This window comes from Falco punctatus (assembly GCF_963210335.1).
Source record: "Falco punctatus genome assembly, chromosome: 1".
NCBI classification, from domain to species: domain Eukaryota; kingdom Metazoa; phylum Chordata; class Aves; order Falconiformes; family Falconidae; genus Falco; species Falco punctatus.
This window is the reverse complement of record NC_137580.1, coordinates 6,715,489-6,734,402: the sequence shown is the minus strand read 5'-3', so window position 1 is coordinate 6,734,402 and position 18,914 is coordinate 6,715,489. Positions and strand designations below refer to the sequence as shown.

The 18,914-nt window shown below is 37.8% G+C and overlaps 1 long non-coding RNA gene across 1 annotated transcript in view; it reads left to right on the top strand.

The window, feature by feature from the left end:
• The window catches only part of LOC308058268, a 144,936-nt gene that overhangs the window by 12,964 nt on the left and 113,058 nt on the right, over positions 1–18,914 (top strand). Inside the window, exons 2-3 of the long non-coding RNA XR_013925751.1 lie at positions 16,167–16,301; positions 16,680–16,743. This is a non-coding gene — a long non-coding RNA (uncharacterized lncRNA). The remainder of the gene's footprint in view (positions 1–16,166; positions 16,302–16,679; positions 16,744–18,914) is intronic.

Below are 18,914 nucleotides of genomic sequence, written 5' to 3'. Positions count from 1 at the left end.
GTACCTTGCTTTCACTCGTTTTTATTCACTGTCCTTGCTAGGCCACTTGATCAGTAAGGCTATCAGAATCCCAGTCCTCACAAACTCTGTGTATGGGCCTGTGCTGTTTGTAGCATGCCATGCTGTCCTTGTCCCCCATCATCCACAGTCCTTCTGGCCCGCATTTCTGTTTTCTTTCCATGGCAGCCAGGACAGGGAGGTCAGGGAGATGATGCCCGGTATTCTTCCCTAGTATGAAGTCAGGAAGTGCTTCTGGCTGTACACTAATCATCGTACCTTAGTCATGGCCAAAGGAATCATCCTTTTCTCACTCAAAGTGCTCCTGAAAAGTTCCTTTTGTCCCACAGTAACAGCAATCTGAGGAAATATTATAGCAGCAAATGCACACAGCCCCTGCACAAAAACCGGTCTGAATGATCCTCTCCCACAGATTTCTGGTGTGTTCTGGCTCCGCCAAGTCTGGATGATAAAGCTTAGAGCACAGACTGTCTTTGTGCTTTTGCAGTGAGGATCGCACTTTTAAGTCTAATAAAGGATGAGCAAATTAATAATCCAAGTACTGCAATTATTTAAAGAACAACTACACCGAATGTAAGTAATCTCAGTAGTATCTGGTATGCAAATCCAAATTATCTCACACCTTTTTCTCTTCATGTATCTCCTGATTTTTTCCTGAGGTACTGCTCATTGACTCTTCTGTGCAGGAACATCTACTAATCTAATAAAATCTACTGGTAATGGGCATTACAGTTGGCACCAGAAATACGAATGCACTTACTTAACACCTGTGCCATGGGAATCAATAACCTGAAGTTTTCAGAACAGTGTCAAGAAGCTCACTTGCTATTCTTGACATTATGACCATGCTACAAAGTTCTAGCTATTTTCTGTGTTTTCTTCATATCTCTCACCTTAATTTATTTGTATATTTCACAGACTTATCCCAGTGAACATTCTGGACAATAACAATAATTGTCATTACACTGCATTAGGCTATGAATACACAAAATCTTTCAAGTGTGAACAAAACGGGGCAAAGTTTGAATAGGGGTTTGCAGAATGGTATAGCACAGGATTTTTCCAAAACAAGTGAAGACCAAAAATTGCTCCCTACCTATTCTTTTTTTGACATTGAATATCAAATTCAGATAGTATGATCTGTTTTTAATTATATTATGATTTAAAAGCAAGTTATGAGGCCCTGGGCACCTAGATCTAACTTTGACATCAGCTTTAGTTTGAGCAGTTGATTGGACTACATGAATTCCTGAGGTCCCTTCCAGTCTAAATTACTCTGTGAGTTTAAGAATCAAAAGTTATTCCATTAGCTTTGTGCAATGCAAAGGCAGAGACCACTGAACAGATTTGTTCAAAATGCTATTTGTCACTAAGAAACAAATCAAAGAAAAGGTGTAACTTTTTTTTTTTAAATAAATCAGTTTCAACATGTGAATCCAGCACAATATGCTATAATCTCTTCATTTAACACTAGAACATGAGTGAAATCACCTCCTGAATAGAACTCTGAAGGATGATGGGGAAGAAATGAAAGAAAACATTGTATCTGCTTGGAATTGCCAGGATATTTGTTGTATTATAATTATCTAGTATGAAATCTGGCTACATGAATATCATTACTTTTCCAAAAACCGCTGAAGGATTTTTAACGACCACTAGGAGCTAGGATTCAGAGATTTTGAGTTTCTTCTATAGTCTCAATCCTGTGCTGTTGGCATCATCCAAGAGCCTTAGTGTTCAGTAGTAACTCAGACAGACAAGGGCTACCAGTACTATTTCCTTCAGCACATGCACTCAGTTTTCCTTGGAGGATCTCCTATTTAAATTCAGACTTGGCTCAGTACTGCTTAACTTGGGAGGTCTGACTGGCTCATAATACAGAATGATGTGGCTACAAGCCACTATATTCATTTGGTCTCCATATATTTGGATTCACCTTCTGTTAATCACATATATTTGATTATGATTCATCAGGCACTTCAAGAACATCATCTGACAGAGAAGTCATTTGAGATCTTTCTTTACTAATTTGTTGCCTATGAACTCCTTCTTCCTGCACCTCCTCACAAAGTCATGAGTGTTCTTGAGTGGGTCCCAAACAATTTCAGAGAGCCAGACTGCCTACAGGAAGGGTGTTACAAGCACACTTTTTGAAGACTGTGGGGGAGTTGTGCCTGCTGAAGTGCTCCCCAAACAACTCCTCTGGTGACATGGCTCCATATGAGTTCTGACAGGCATAAATGTCAGTTTCTTATATTAACCAATGAAGTAGGCAACATGCTGTAAATTCTTGCTTGTTCCTGTCAAGCATACGAATGTGTTGGCTGCTTCAAATAAGATTTTTGCCTAGCGAGAAAAGTATTTAAAATTCATCCTTCTGTGAGCAATTTCATGAGGATCCACCTTCTGAAAGTTGCTGGTGAAGATATGCCTTCTGGCTATTGAGCATATGCGTTCCATTAGTGTCTGCATATGCTAAATAGGTTAACTACCCATAGAATGTCCTGGGTGGGCATTAAATAAGATTAGTCTTTAACACACAGAGATTATTAATGTGAACTTAAATTTTACCCACCTAAAAACCAAACCAAACAAGCAAACAAATAATCAGAAAGAGCCCTGTGACATTTTGCTGTAAAATACAGAAGACAAAGGAGAACCAAGAAGTCTCTAGGGTCTTCAGGAGGCTGGTTTGCTAGCCTGCTTTGTTTATGACCCTATTTTTCCCTAATATTCACATCCCTTTATTTAGCATCAAGTCCAAAAGCGACAGTCATCTTTGTCTTGTTTGTTGGGAGCTTTGCATAAGGGCTTCAGGCGTTCTAGTGCAGATGCTGCAGTTTTCAGGAAGTGAAGCTTTTCCAGGAAATACGAGGAAAGGTTCACTGCTCCATCTTAAGGAAAGCTGTTTTGACATATGTTTCCTGAACCTTTAGGAGGAGTTAGCAGAAAAATGTGATAGGAACAATTTTTCTGTTTTTGAAAAGGAGGTTATGGCTGAAGACCATGCTCACACATGTTGCATAATTTCTGGTTGGCTTTTCTTTCCTGTGGTTATGTGCAAGACTGTGTTTTGGCTATGGGAAAAGTCTCTTGCTTCTTAAAATCCACTATGACATTAATGGTGAATAGTAAAGACCACTGTGCTGCACTTTGCACGCTAATCAGTCTTTGCGTTGCTTTATATCTTGTACCATATGTACACTGTGACTTGGCTGGGATGAAAAACTGTAACTGGCAACACTTACTCTGATTGTTCTTATAATGATCAAACAGTAACACAGTTTGACAGAAATTTTATAAACCATCATGTCGTAAAACAAAACCAGCATAAACTAGCTTGAGCAAAGAAGGTGTGTTTAAAAAGGAAAAAAAAGTTAATGAAAAGCACATGAAACTGCCCATCTGCGCAATTGTACTTTTTCAGTGTATGAAGGCAAATAAATACTGTGAACCTTTTGTACAGTCAATTTGAAGGTATTAGAAGAAGCTTTTTTTGAAAATTAAGAAGCAAACTACAGCAAATGCTGTATAATTCAGACTGTGAATCTACCGGTGGTAGTTAGGGAAGGATTTGTCAGGCAATATTTGCCTTGCCCTTTCTGCTTTCATATCTCTAAGAACTGTCTCTTACACATCCTCAGCATTTCCTTGTTTGGTTTACATTTGGGATCTTATATGTCAACACATGTGAGTTGCAATATGAAAAAATAGTTTTACAAACTCGAGGGACCAGGCAGTGAGATACGTGTCACCATTTTGCACTTAAGAAGACAGTGTGTCATATTGGAAATGTTTTATTTGTAAAATGAATATGGTGATTTCCCAGCCTCATCCTTAATAAGTATTTATCCACATCATAAAATATATATATATATATATATATATATATATATATATATATATATATGTATATAAATCATCAGAACCAGGCAGTCATAAGGGATTCAAGAAAGTCTATTTTAGCAAAATCAGAGTTGCTAGGTTAGGGTCTATGAAAGCAAACTAAGGAAAAAAGGAAACCAGAAGAGAATACAAACATCCTGGCAAGCAAGCCTGACTCACAAAAATGACAGGAAGGAAGAATAAGTGGCTGTCAATAAATCAGCATCCTGATAACCTGATAATCTGAAAGGAATCATGGAAAAGTATAAGCAAAGACTGCACAGGCTAACGGGAATGAAATCAGAGGTCCTTACATAAGAAGTCAATTGATCAGGAAAACATATATAAAAGGCATTAAGTAATGGTTCTGTAAATATATCAGAAGCAATTTAAGTTAGTTAAAGGTAGTTAAAGTAAGAAAATTAAAAAAGGACAGGTCTAATAATCATTGCAGATGCTTATTGAAGAAGATAATAATGGGATAGAGAGTACAGTGTAAGACTTTTACTGTGACTCTATGGTTAATGCAGTAATATTAGTGAGGAACAAGAGGGGAAGAACCAAAATGTCAAGTTGGAGAAAAAGTGATTGGATATCGAAAATCACCCATGAATGCTTACATTGCACTCTGGATGATTAGTGATTACCATCTGGGAATAGAGGGGATCCCACAGGCTATAGGTGATAATAATATGATGCAATGTAGCTCCCACCTGGATTTCTACTCACCACCCCCACCACCCCCCCCCAAAAGGAATGTGTTTTTTTGGGAAACAGCAAATATGTTTTGTCTTCATTTCAGATGCATATATGACAGTCTTGCAACATATTTTCAAAAACAGATTATGGAGATGGTAGAAAGAGCAGTTGGTATTGGCTTTAACATAGTTGAACTGCAGTTCCAGTAAGTTTGAGGCCACGCTGATATCAAAGTCAATAAGGTTTTGCTGAAAGCTTTCCTAGTCTCAGTCTCAGGGCAATTTAATTCTTCTGGTTATAGCTTGGAGGGTAGCTTACAGAATGTACTTATAAAATGTGTAAAAGAGTCAAAGCTAGGAGAAGAGAGTAAGTTTAAATATGAAAGGGAACTTGAGAACTGTAGAGATGTTTTGCAATCAGCAAGAAAACTAAAGGGCTCCATGTCCATCTGAAATAGGACAATTAAGAATTGACTTGGTCTGCAGAAAAAAGAGCATTAGTTTGGATGACTATGCATATAATTAAGCATTTGAACAAGCCACAATAGGAGACTGTAGGATTTCACCCACTGGAGATTTTTCAGAAGATTAGATACGTGTAAAGGATGACCTAGATACTCCTCACACTATACTTGAGCTAAGGAAAGGACTAGATGAGTCGTTGACATTTCTGTGAAACCATGACAATGAAAGATCATTTTGCACTTGCAGATGTTATGCTTTATGGTTGCCAAATTATACATGCAGTTCATGTCCTGTATATGCTGTTTATTTTTCCTACTAATTTCTACAGCAAATGCAGATTGAGCTGTAATGTCTTTGACATTTTAACTGCATGATCACAGGTATGTTGGCCTACAGGTAACCACGTTATAAAGTGCTGCAAGTGCTGGGAGCAAAACAGGCAACTGAAGTGCATTGCTGTGCCATAAATTACTGTGCCATGAAAATCAAATAAAAGCTGCAGGAGGTCTGCTTTGAAAACGGAGATCATACTTACACTTTAAAATGAGTAGAAAATTCATTCTCTGTAGCTTTCATTTGTAGTCTTTTGTTCTTGATAACGTGTCAAATTGTCTTTTTAATTTAGGTAAGTCAGTGGCTACACCCAATGACATTAATTCACACTTTCTGATTCGCATTTTCACTGAGCTCTAAAGTCCAAAATCTTAAGTGAATATTGTGGGCTTGCCTTGGCATACTCTTACCGATCGTTTGCATGCCTTATTTATAAACACAATTCTCTTTCCATGTGCAAGTGTTTTATTTGGGTCTTTCCACTGGGCTTGGACGCTAATTTCTTGCTTACATTCATGTTGTGAAATCAGTTCATAAATTTCACATTTTTCTCAAATAATTCCCTCTTTGTCTTCTCAAAACAGTTAAGGAACAACCAAATATTTACCATCGATGTCTTCTGATATTTTTTTAATTCAATTGAGTACCTGTTGATGTTTATTTTCTCTAGCATAATTGTTGAAGTTCCTCTGTTTATTCTGGCTAGATACATCGACTCAGGGGCTTCAGAATATAGTACTGCCATGTAGAAAAATCTAAGGGCAAGGTATAATCTCAAAACTGTAAATAAGCAGATCAAAAACATCCTTAAATAGTTTTATCTGAGGTTTATTGAGGTAGAAGAAAGTGACACTGGCATTAGAAAAGGCAGAGTAGGAGGCAGAGATGCTGAAGGAATCACTGGAAAAAAATGAATTTAAGCCAGCCTTCAGATCTGTGTGACTGAAGATCCTGGGTCATGAGAAAGAGAGGTGAGAGCAGGAAGGGCGGCAAAGGATGAGCAGGAAGAGTTGTAGGGCAAATACAGGTGTTATAAAATATGGTCAGTGTTTTTCTTAACTGGGATTCTTAGCCTTGAATATTTTGACTTGGTCAAGCAGTACTGCCCAAATCAGTCGCTTGATACGTGCATGCATAATTTAGGAGATTGGAAAACAATTTTTCACATTACATGTTTTGAACAACAGTCTGTAAACACAAACTCATTGCAATGTTCTCAATAGGGAAGCGATTTATGGGAACAGAAGTGATTTAAGGGAATGTGGACACAAGTAGCAACAGGAAGGTTATAACTAGTAAAAGGTAAAGGGTTGAGGGCTAGATAGAGAGAAAAGCAAAGATACTTCAATTGCCATTATATGTATATATATTCCTCCAGTTTTACAGTTAACTGAAATTTACTTCAGTGCTGCCCATCTTGAGTTTTTGTGCAGAATTTACAAATATGAGCATTGAGTGTTGCTTTTTCACAGTCCTTGTAGCACATGGCAGCATAAATGGTCATTGCAATCCTGTATCACATTTATAGCTTTTGTTTGTTGCTGCAAGTATACAATGGATACAATAAAAACAGGTACATTGAAACAACGCAAAAAAGCCCTGTTGAAATTCATGTTAAGTTTGGGGAGAAACACAAATTCAAGCTAAACCAAATGTTTCAGTTTGCTCTGTCTCAAGTAAATAAAATAATCCAGTGGGACTACATCGCTGTAGTGAGATGCAAACTTTACCTGCCAGTGATTTGAGGCAGATGTAGACTCAGCTGTCTTGGCTGCACTATGATGTGAAAGAAACACACGCTTTTTGGGGTTTTATAGCTGGAGTTTTGCTGAGTGCAGCTGCTCCCTCAGCATATTATTAACTCTAAAACATGTTCATTTAAAAAAAAAAAAAAAAAAAAAAAAAAAGGAGAAAAAGATTCCTGGCTCTTCTTTATCATGCAGGAGATCTCTTGAACTGTTCTGAGGGGATGCATTTGAAAATTTCTGTGGAGGATGTGATACACTACAAACCAAACGGAATCTAAAGAATTTAGTGAGGGTAAAAAAAATGACAAAATGGGAAATACTAGAATTGTATCTCCCTGGAGCTTTTCTTAATAGGCACCCAGAACCCTAACAGGGACTTTCTTTCAGATCAATTGCAAGAAACTTACTAAAAAACTCAGCATTCTTCTTCTATCTCTATTTTATTTCTGTGGTGACTGTGTACTTTCTGAAGAGATTCATAATATTATGATGGCAATAGTTTTGCAGAATCACAGGATAACTTATTTAAGGCTGTAAAGTGCCTCCTGAGATCTCTCCTGCCCCAGCAGGAGAATCAAGTATGCCCCCCGTGTCTCTTAATTTGTCTTAAGGACTTCTAGTGATGCAAGGTCCACGCTCTCCTTGGGCACACCAGATAACTTTATTAGCTTTCTCCCAATGCATAACTTATCATTGCTGTTGAAGTTTAAGCCCATAACTTTGTGTCTGTTTACTGTCATAACTCTAAATAGTTTAATAATTGGTCTCTTTTCAGTTTACTTCAATTGAACACCACAGTCACCTTTATCCTGTCTTGATTAAGTAGCTTCAGTTTCAGCCTTTCCTTTCTCTCTCTCCCCATCCCCCCTCCTCATCCCCTTCCCCTTAATTTCTCACCTTTTCTCATTCTTATCACCCATTTTCAGACTCACTCTAAATGGTGAACCTCTTTTCCCAGTTTTGTGTTTCCAGGACAAGCACCCAGATGCCTCCTGGCAGAGTCACAGGAAGGTCTTCTTCTTCAGTCTTTTACAGGCAATATTGTAAAATACATCCTGATGTGATGCCTGCCTCTTTCCACAGAACAAAACTTTGATTTATGTTCAGCTTGTGATCCATGGCACTCCTTAAAATCTCTTCTTAACAACTGCTGTTTAATCATTCTTCATTCTGATTTGGTGCATACAATTTTTCTGTTCTAAGCTAGGTCTTTTGCCCCTGACTTTATTTGATGCTAACCCACTTCTGTATTTGTCTAAAATCATACTGATTTTCTGCCTTTTCTTAACGTGCTATCATTTCCTCCTAATTTAATATTTTCTGAACACAGTAAGATTTCTGGGACGGTGTGTCCTAATGTACTGGAAGTATGGGTTTCCTTCCACTGAGGTTATACTAAATGCATTATAAGAAACTGAACATCATGGACTGGAAAATGTGTGGAAAATGCTATTTGAGGATGATTCTTGGGATTTAGCACAAAAGTTTACTGTCTGGCATGAATAGGGACAAATTTTTATGGAGGATATCGGTAAGCATGGTTTAGGAATTGCCTTTACCTCAAGAATCACATTTGCCAGATTGCAAAGTCTTTTTGGGGCAAGGGAACATATATATATGTACTTTGTCTTAAGATATCTGTGATTTGAAAACTAGGTTTGTATGCTACCTTCTTGTTCTGTGTTTATTTATTTAACACTGAATACAATAAGCTCTGGCTTTATTTTCCACTGTAGTACATAAGCATATAATGAGGTGACAGTTTGAAAAAGTGTGATTTTACTGAGTCAGTCATTCTGCTGAGTGAACGTTGAGCATTGCAGTACACTACAGTAAATCATAGCACATAGTGCCTTTCAAGTTTGCATAAATTATTGTATGTTAGAGCAAACCTATTTTCTCTACTACTTCTACCATTTTTGTAAAAAAAAGTCTGGCATACTTTAATACTTTTAAAAAACATCATAAAAACCTCCAGCCCAGATCTTCTGATAGCCCTTTAGATGTCACTGTTTTAATGAAGATGATCGATTGATTGACTGACTAACGAGTTAGTGAAGAAACCCTGGGGTAATGTGTGTGGCTTTTGCAGCATGTCCTGTCATAGTTTTGTATATATCTGCTGTGAACTGTCTATGACTTGGAAGAAGCAGCTGTCTCTGGAGTGCCTTTATCCTATGCCATGCACTGGTCAGGAAAGATGAGGTTTTGGGCTTCATTTTCTGATAATTTTTCTAAGCAAGCTTGTCTTTCTTTTGCTCTGTCTATCATTTTTCTTCTATGGCAGTTCAGTGATACATTTTTCTACCTAGACCAGAAAATGTCTTAAACATGAGTATTAAGCTTTCTTTGATCTTTCTTGACAGCACTTTGACTCTTCTACTTAGGCAAACACTCAGACATTTATATATTACTAGTGTACTGCATTAAAATATAACAAATATGTTTTATTTGGTTGACACATTTTGCACAAGGCACACATACAAGGGTGTTTTACTGAATACGTAACAAGAAGGGATGGTGATAGTAAAGTTAGAACAAATGTCATACTGCTTTGGGGATTTGCAGGATACTATTCAGCTAATTTCATTCAGTATATAATAACCCACACCATTCCCTCACATGAAACACCTATTTAGTACTAGAATCCACACACCTACTTTCAAAACCAGCTTCATTCATTGTTTGATTTATTGATCCATTAAGTGGGTTTTCAGACCTAAAAAATAGCCCCAGATAATCATTTCACTCCCACTTTTCCACTGGGACAGCAAGGGTCAATTTCTGTTGTAAGCTCTTGACTCCAATTTAGAATTAGCTGGAAGTCATTAACACTCAATATACATTCAGCAGCAAGCTTGAAATGAGCTGGTAGTCCGACTGGGCTTCTGTAAGACCTCCATCCTTAAAGCAGAGGTAAGTCCACCTCAGCTAACACTTTTTTTGTGTCAGAATGATCCAATGATAGTGTTGCCACCATAAGTTAGAGATAGACATATAAAGTTGAGACTATTGGCTGCTTTCAGACCTCCAAAAACTGAAGTCCCCTTGCCCCATGGAAGTCCCATGTTGTAGTTTTACAGGTAATACATTTCAGAGCAGCAATACTGAAGCATTTGGATCCATTGCAAACAGCGATCATGTCATACTTTGTAGAAGATGCCAGAAGTGCAGTTCTACTGAAATGGCCAAAAAAATAGTAAGATGAAATAGCATATATTGTTTACAGATACCCAACCTGCATACTTAAATCAGGTGTTTCGGCATAAACAAAATCTGGTAGGCAGCTAGATGGTACGGTACCTATTAGATTTCATTTACTTTCTTAGACGCCCATACAAACACCAGTTGTACTTATGCTTTGGAGGTGAATGATGAAATGGGAGCCTTATTTTTCATGCTAATTAAGTTTGTTAGCTTGAAAAAAACAGTAAATTAAAGTGGCAGATCCTCAGTAATTTACAATTCACCTCAGTGACTCAGAAAAGGTTCTTGGCTTTTCCTGGTTAATCATCTGATTTTTTCATGTAACAGCATTCCCTTCCAGTTCATTATTTTTTCCTGTTAGCAGGTGATGCATATTTATCTAACGTTGCTTCCTAGGTATTATACTTACTTAATATAGTCCTATTTTCTGTGCCATATCCTCTTCTTATTGTTGGTCATCAATGCTTTAAAATGCATGATTAAAACAAATATAATAAAGATGATTTAAATGTAAAAAAAAAAAAAAGTTAAAATCTATAGCTGAAACTAAATTTCTCTAAAACCTGAGGGACCTAGCAGACCACTGTAATTTTAGAGCCTTAAGGGAAATGAAATTCTGTTGTAAAACTGCAGTAGCTGCCACACAAAACACAGGAAAGGCTCCCTGGAGGCAACTGGAAACAATACCAGTTCTCTCAGCTACTGTTTTTTGATTGTATGACTGTGGGAGAGATGGGGAAAAGACGAAAGAATCTGATGTAGAGGCTGGTAAGGGGACAGGAGACAGAGCTTAGTCATGGAGAACATATCCCCAAGGAAACAGCTGGTGGGAAAGCATTTTGACTAACAGAGGTTTGGAAAAGTGAGCAGGAAAACTGCCTCATGTAATTTGATTTTAGTTGTGGTCAGGAAGAGAGCACCTTAAAAAATTCTGTAAATAAATAAGGCAGCATCAGAGAACACTCAGCTACCCCACCCCTTTCTCTTCATAACGGAAACAGCAATTTTTGCTCGTTGTTAAAGTGAAAAATGGGCAAAGTTAATCTTATACTTTATATAGTACATAGTACATTTGCTTTACTTCACTTTTCCTGTAGCATAAGGGATTGCTATCATAAACTCAGGATGGCTGTGAAAGTAAATCTTACACCAGGCAGACATTTCCTGTTGAAAGATGAAACTTCACATTATAGAAGTGCTTTTACTTTGCTGACCTGAAAATAAGTTCCTCAGAGCATAGCTTAACCTTTTCTGATTAGGGGTAGAGGGAAAGACAGCACATACTTTGTGCTACAGAGACAAAAAGAAAATTTATGTTTTTCTTTAAAACTTCCAGGGATTTACAGAAGTTTCTATATACCATTTGTGATGCCCAATGGCAACTTTTCCTTTTTAAATATTACTGTTTCATTTGATTAGAGTCAGCTTTTTCAGAATGCTGGCACCTGACACAAGGTGTAACACTAGTAAATGATTATTTGTTGTTCACTATCATAATATTATAATTTTTTGAGGGTTTTAGAATTTCTTCTTATGAATTTAAAAATGGTTTGATAAAATTGGAATGGATAGGACTTAATTTTAAACTCAGAGGTGGTCTTGGGCTGCAGTTTGTACCAATTTAATTGCAAGATTTACCTATAGATATCTGCAGACTATTCCTCAAATATAATGAAATAATAAATAAGAATAATCTCATCTTTGATTGCTTTTTCTTTCCCTGCTATTCAGTACAGAAGGCTTAATGTGAATATTTTATTTTATGGCAGTGCTATTCTGTTTGATAGGGAAAGGAAAGCTACGTAAAAAATAGGTATTTTTTTCCAGGACAATGAAAAATGTTTCCTTTATGTTGTCTGTTGATTTGGGGCAGTTCAAATACTGAAAAATTTTGACTAAAATCTCTTGTTTGGCTGCCATTTATGTGAAGTTTCCTTAAGAGAATTGTTTGTGCTGCACTTACTGGCATACATGTACTGCCATTTTAATCTGCCATATTTTGGCCTTCAGAGAAGAATGGTAATGCCTCATGAAGGTTCCCGGTAACTTATATTTTGTAGTCTAGGTAAGAACCCAATACTTGGGAATGCAAACCAACCAAACTAGTTTATATGGGACATCAGGAAAGGTTCTCTGGAAAGAAAATAATAGTTGTGAGTTTGTTTGTTTGTTTGTTTGTTTTTTAAGAAAGCCAACATTTTATGTGAAGACACTGGGTGCTAAATATTCTTTTATGTGAAAAACTTTTCATTCCTAAATAGTGGGAAATACCATAAATACTTGGCAATATTACTCCTCAGAGTTAAGTCCATGTAACTTCATAACCTGTTTTGGAGCATGCAGGTTAGCTGTGAATTGAAAGAGAAATGGTGATAGGAGTGGGAATATAATGTCCAGTCAACTTATTTTAATTCTACATTTTTTCCAAGTCCTACATGATAATGGGTCACAATGAAAAGCAGTATAAATGTGTCTTCAGGAGCAATGGATAGACTTCTTCAAAGGATCTCCAGTTTCACAGATAGATCTCCATTTCAGAAACTGTGCTAATTTTACGGAACATGACAAATATCTAGTGATTTAAACCAGTAATATATTTATATGTGCATATGAACAGTCATGGGAACTGATTACTTGATTAATCAGCGAGCATGCTCATACATGAAAACAGTGTTTTCTTCCTGTAAACCTTCAGCAAATATGATGTTTCCATACTGGCTGTCTTGTAAGAAAGAATATGAAAGGGAAATTGCTTCACTGGCTTAGATCCTACATATGGACAATTCCTTTGTAATCCTTCTTGAGAAACAACACGGGCTCAGGCTATTTATTTCATCATAGATGAACCTGAAAGAAGTTCAGTCCAAAAAGGTATATATAAGTCCTCTAAAGTCTGTTCTCTCACAATTTGAATGAGAGCACTGAGCTTTCATGAATCCTGAGAAGCATAACTGGGAGTAGAATAAAATAAAACATAATGAAATTCTTTTTTTGCGTATGGGAAAGTTTGCACAACAGAGAACATAACCCAAAAGATATCCTTAAAAAATGAATGGAATTTATGTATGTTTTACAATATTCCGTACAAAGAAATCATATTGCAAAAAAGCCCGAGTCAATGCCTGTAAGCATTTCCGATTGAAGATGTATTTTAAATTTGTTTAACGTGGATTATACTAAAATAATTCTCAGATATTATGTCTCATTAAGATAACTAATTTTGAAATTTAATCACTGTGATACTTGGGAACAGAAAATATAGTAAGATTACATGATTGCAACTCTGAAAATGTACTTTAAGTTTTGTATACATAAATATATTTCACAGCTTCTTAGAAATGTGTCCTGCAAATATTCAGAACACTGAGATTACAGTAATTTCAGGAACTTCACATCAGAAAGGTCCTTCAGTATTAATTAACGCAACTTGTCATAATTAAGTGGATAAACACTTCAGAAACACTTCATGAGAGTGGCAGAAAAAGTCTTCCCCTCTATCACTGCTTATTGGGCATGCCAAAATATTAGCATGACACTTGAACAGCCCTTCAGTCAGCTTGGTCAAATAGCTGATATATAAAAGAAATAACCTGAGGGGGATTTAATGAAAGCAAATGGAATGACTACTGTTCCCATGCGTTTATTTGATTTACTTTTAATAATTCGGTACATAAATCATTCAGACCCAGCTGCTGAGATGTAATATTGAGCAACGGTAGCAAATCTATGTTTTGTTTTTGTTTTTTTTTTTCACCTAAGCAAATGTTGCTGAACACATATTCTGAGTTTACATTCCTTTTTCACTCAGTGGTTCTTCTGCAATACTTCAAATTATAAATACAAATTGGATTACCCAGTACTATCTACTCTGCATAGTTATGATTTAAAATGTAATTCTATTCCGAAGTTGTAACCTGGTACAAATATGAAAGATCTACATTTCTGAGCATGTTCTATTTTTTCTTTATCTTTTATAGGTAAAATCAGTGTTTTCAGAATTTTTTTACCACCTATCAAGAAGTTTATCTTCTTTGCTGCTTCTCCCTACCCCTTTCTCTCTTTGCCCTTTCCCATCCCTATTCCTTTCCCCTTCCTCCTCATGCCTACTCCTGTAATTTGGTTTGGTTGGTTGGTGTGGTGGGCTGACCCTGGCCGGACACCAGGTGCCCACCAGAGCCGCCTGTCCCTGCCCTCCTCAGCCGGGCAGGGGGGACACAGAGCGGAACGCTCGTGGGTCGGGGTAAGGGCAGGGAGAGCGCCCACCAGTTACCGCACGGGCAGAACGGACTCCGCTTGGGGAAATTAGTTGAAATTATGACCTTTCAAATCAGAAAAAAGACTTTTCCCTACCCTCCCTTCTTCCCGGGCTCAACTTAATGCTGGATGTCTCTCCCACCTCCCCCTGGCACAGCTGAGGAGGGCAGGGACAGGGCGAATTCGGTGGGCGCCCCTCGCCCCCTGCCCTGCCCCAGCCTGCGGCCCCCCCACGGGAGACAGTTCCCCGGGGCTGAGGGGCACAGCCTGCCCCGCTGGGGGCTGCACCAGGGGCTGCCGGGGGGATCTGCTCAGGGCCTGGAGCCCCTCGGCCTCCTGCACCCGCCCGGGGGCTGCGGGGCTGCTGCTCTCACAGTCTCACTCTTCCCCCCAGCTGAAGTTGCCATTGCGCCATTTCCCCCCTTCTTAAACGCGCTGCCCCAGAGGCGCTGCCACCATCGCCCCGGGGCTCGGCCTCGGCCAGCGGCGGGTCCCACTCGCAGCCGCCTGGCATCGGCTCTGCTGGACATGGGGGAAGCTTCTGGCAGCTCCTCACAGCAGCCACCCCTGCACTCACCACCGCCCCCCAAAATCTTGCCACGCAAAGCCAATACAGTCGATCTGTATTTTCTCTTGGGAAGGAGAGAAGGACATTGCTTTTGTGTTTTGGTTTTGAGTTTTTCTTCCTGCGGTGATTCAGAATAGCTTTTTCTCTGATCCTGTTTGAGGGCTTGGATATTTTTTTTCAGAGAAGGTATGTTGCAAAGTGTATCTGTAAAGTGACATAACAGGAATCCAAGTTATTTATTCTTTATTTGTATGTTAATTATGCTTTAAAAAAGCTACAGTTGCTCTGTGATGAACTATCAGGAAAGATCGTTTCCAGACTGAGCTGAAAGAAAGAAAAATGCTTCGGTTAAGTACAAAAATTGCATATAGCTGAGCAGGAGAAACACAAAAAACTAGTGGATTCTACTTTTTTAGACAGAGTAGATCTTTTCTTTAAATTGGTGGTCAGTCATTTTTACAGTTTATCACAGTATCCTCAATGAAACCTGGAATTTTGTGAAATTTTCTTGATATGTCATGACATATCTGTTTAAAAAGAGAGGCAGTACAGCGAAACAGTATGTATGGAAATGGGACTCGGTCATATGTGAAGATGTACAGATTAAACGTCCATAAGGTTTTCTAATGTCCCAAAAGGTCACAGAGCAAGACTGTTTCCTAAAAGCCTTTCTTGCCTCCTGAAAATGCTGCCGTGTCTTGGACAAATCCATTCAATTGTATTTATATCTTTAAGCACAAACTAGGGAAGAGCTTCTAGTGCCAGTCATAGAGTAGTGACTCCTTGAGTCTGCATTGCTGTAGGATTAGAGTCCTGTATTCCACATTTGTGTTGAAGAGACCTGGCTGGGAGAGTCCAAAGTGGACCCAGGGAGTGAGCTAAAAATTGCATGGACAATATTCAAATGAGACCTCTGGTCCTCTTTTCTTAAGCATTAAATGGTAAAGATAATGATTTGTTAAGCAGTAAAGGTATGTGTTTGATTCCTAGGCAAAGATGCCAGAGGAACTGGGATGAAAAAGTACATTGCTGTGATGTGATGCGATCCGTCTGGCATGATACCTATCCCAAGCGGCCAACAAAACAGTGAATCCCTCTGAATGTATGGTTGACACTCCCTATGAAGTGAGACACAAATTTAACTTTCTCTGGCTGTGTACTATTTTTAGCTTAAATGAAATTAGTCCATCTGCTGGTTTTACTAGGATTTTTAAAAGAGCCTTTCTAAAAAAAAAAAAAAAAAAAAAGGCAAGAAGTGCTGCTTTTTATTTTACTGTGAGCATACATTCATCCAGTCTTCATGTTTTATTTTAAACTATAACTAATTACATACCTTTTCCATATAAAAAACCCATATGAATTTTATTATATTTTCATATGGATGAGGCATTCTTTCTTCACAATATACTAAGGGGTGAAAAAAGAGAGCAGTAGATGTTGTTTAGAGCTGCAGCTGTCTTTATGAATCCCTATTTATTAATTTCCTTTTCTTCTTTTCTCCAGGGAACCTTGAAGGTGGCCAGGGTCATCACAGCAGACTGAAAACTGATTTGAATCCTCAGAGGAGGTAATAATACTTTTTCATTCCTCCCTTGTTTAATCTTGACAAACTAGCTGTAACTCTCTGTGGATTAGTAACATGCAATCTGGCATGGTAGGACAAACCAGGTTTACAGAGTATCCTTAAACTTCATTAAGCGTCTTCCATTCCAGTATGATTAGAAAGATTTTTGTTTGGATCTGATCTGCGGCAAAATCTGGGTCATTCGGTTAATGGACAAAAAGAAACAACTGATGTATAAATCCATTAAGTGATGATAATGATATGAAATAAATTCTGAAGTATGTGAGGACTTAGTGGATGCTATTTTCATTTTTTGTCTCTTAAGGTAGAATATACTTTGCTTTTCCCAGCTTAGGAGACATTTTTACTTCCTAAACAACGGGCAATGTTTTCATTTGCCCATGATATGTATTTTCTTCTTAGCGGACTGTGTAAATCCTTTAGCTTCATGGTGAGTATTGGTGAGCATAAGCAGCAAACCTCCCTCTGAAAGTGAGTGACCGATTTGATGAGCGTTGAATGGGTAACCAAAACAATGTTTCTCTTCCACATCATAACAGTGAACAGAGGTTTTGCATTCAAGACATTTTAATCCTATCACTATCGTACTGTGCCCTTTATCTAGGACTAAATATGAGCCAAAGCCTACTTGAAAATGAGCCTAGGTTTTGCTCAAATAAGCTAATGAACCTCTGTGAACTTTCAAGACTGGTCTGAATTTCAGCTTCAGAACAATACTGGAAGCCAGATGAGTTTTACTGTAAATACTTCCAACATGGTTCCAGCAACAATCTGATCTTGTTTAACTAGTTTAACTAAATGCTTGTGTAACATTGAGGCCTGGATGACAGACATTTATATATATATATATATAAAAAAAAGATTGAAAAGTAAAAGCAGTGATAATATGCTACTGTTGAAACTGTGTGCTAAATTTCTAAATGTGCAGACTGAGATGGTGTAACATGGAAATATTCTGTTTCTTCATCTATACATGTTCATATATAGATACCGATAGGAAGCAAATGCCCTAAAAATGTAAAGGACTCCTCAAATTAAGCAGCGTATTAAGACAAAATGAACGTTACTAGTTATACCTTCTCAATCAAGTGTTGCTAATCACAGTGGCTATAAATTCCTTTTTAAAAGATTTGATCTTAAACATCGTTCCTTACAGAAAGGAAAGAGAATAAATGGGGGATTCGATGAGAGAACTAGAGGTTCAAGAGACTAAACAGCACCTCACAACCAACAGTAAATTGCATACTGCTGGTAAATAGACAAGAGCATAGAAAACTGCGTCTTTCCATAAATCTCTTTTTGCCTCTTCCCCCCTACCTTAAAACAGAGTCCAAAAAATTGCGTGGTCTTATAAGCAGATGGAGCTAGCATAGAGATGCCTTCACACAGAAATGCAATTGCTTCAAGATGGACCACAGTGGTTGATAAATAATGAATAAATAATAGTATACGCTGTGCTCCTAAGACATAGGGGTTTATAGAGAGATCACCCACCATTTTTCTGAAAAGTATTTGAAATCTGTTCCGAATAGTCAAAATGTAGTAAATACACTTATTCAATTCCCTAATATAAGATCTGTGATGATGCAGGCAAAAGACCAGATCAGTACACGTGCTGTAAGTAGATGTAGCTCAGATACACCGAGGCAAAACTGGTGTGACTAGATGAAGAAACAGGCAGTTAGCAAAGGCAAACCTCCACCTGGAGCTGTTATTAGGTGGTGCTATTGTAGAATTCTAAGGGTTAATGTTTTGTAAGCTTCTTTTAATTGGAAGTAAAGATTGAGTAAAAGTTTTCTTTTTATAGCATTAATCTGCAGATTAATGTTTCCTGTGTTTTAATGACATGTTCCCCAGCAGCAGATGAGTGGTATAAAAATGTTTAATTAGAGTCAGTCATAGCCTGCTGGCAAGCAATGACCTTACCTTCAACTCAATGTACCGGATAAAGACCTTGCAGACTTTTTTGTTCTTTAACATGAGTTTTAAGCTTAAAAGCCATAAAGTGTATTTTTTTTGCATACCCTGCTGAAAGCTGACCACAGTAACAAGACAGCAATATCTGTTTCTTTAAGCAATTTTCTTTATTTCCTGGTTGGAATTTACTGAGGGGTGTGTTTGTGCATGTGTTTGCGTGTATGTGAAAAAGGAGA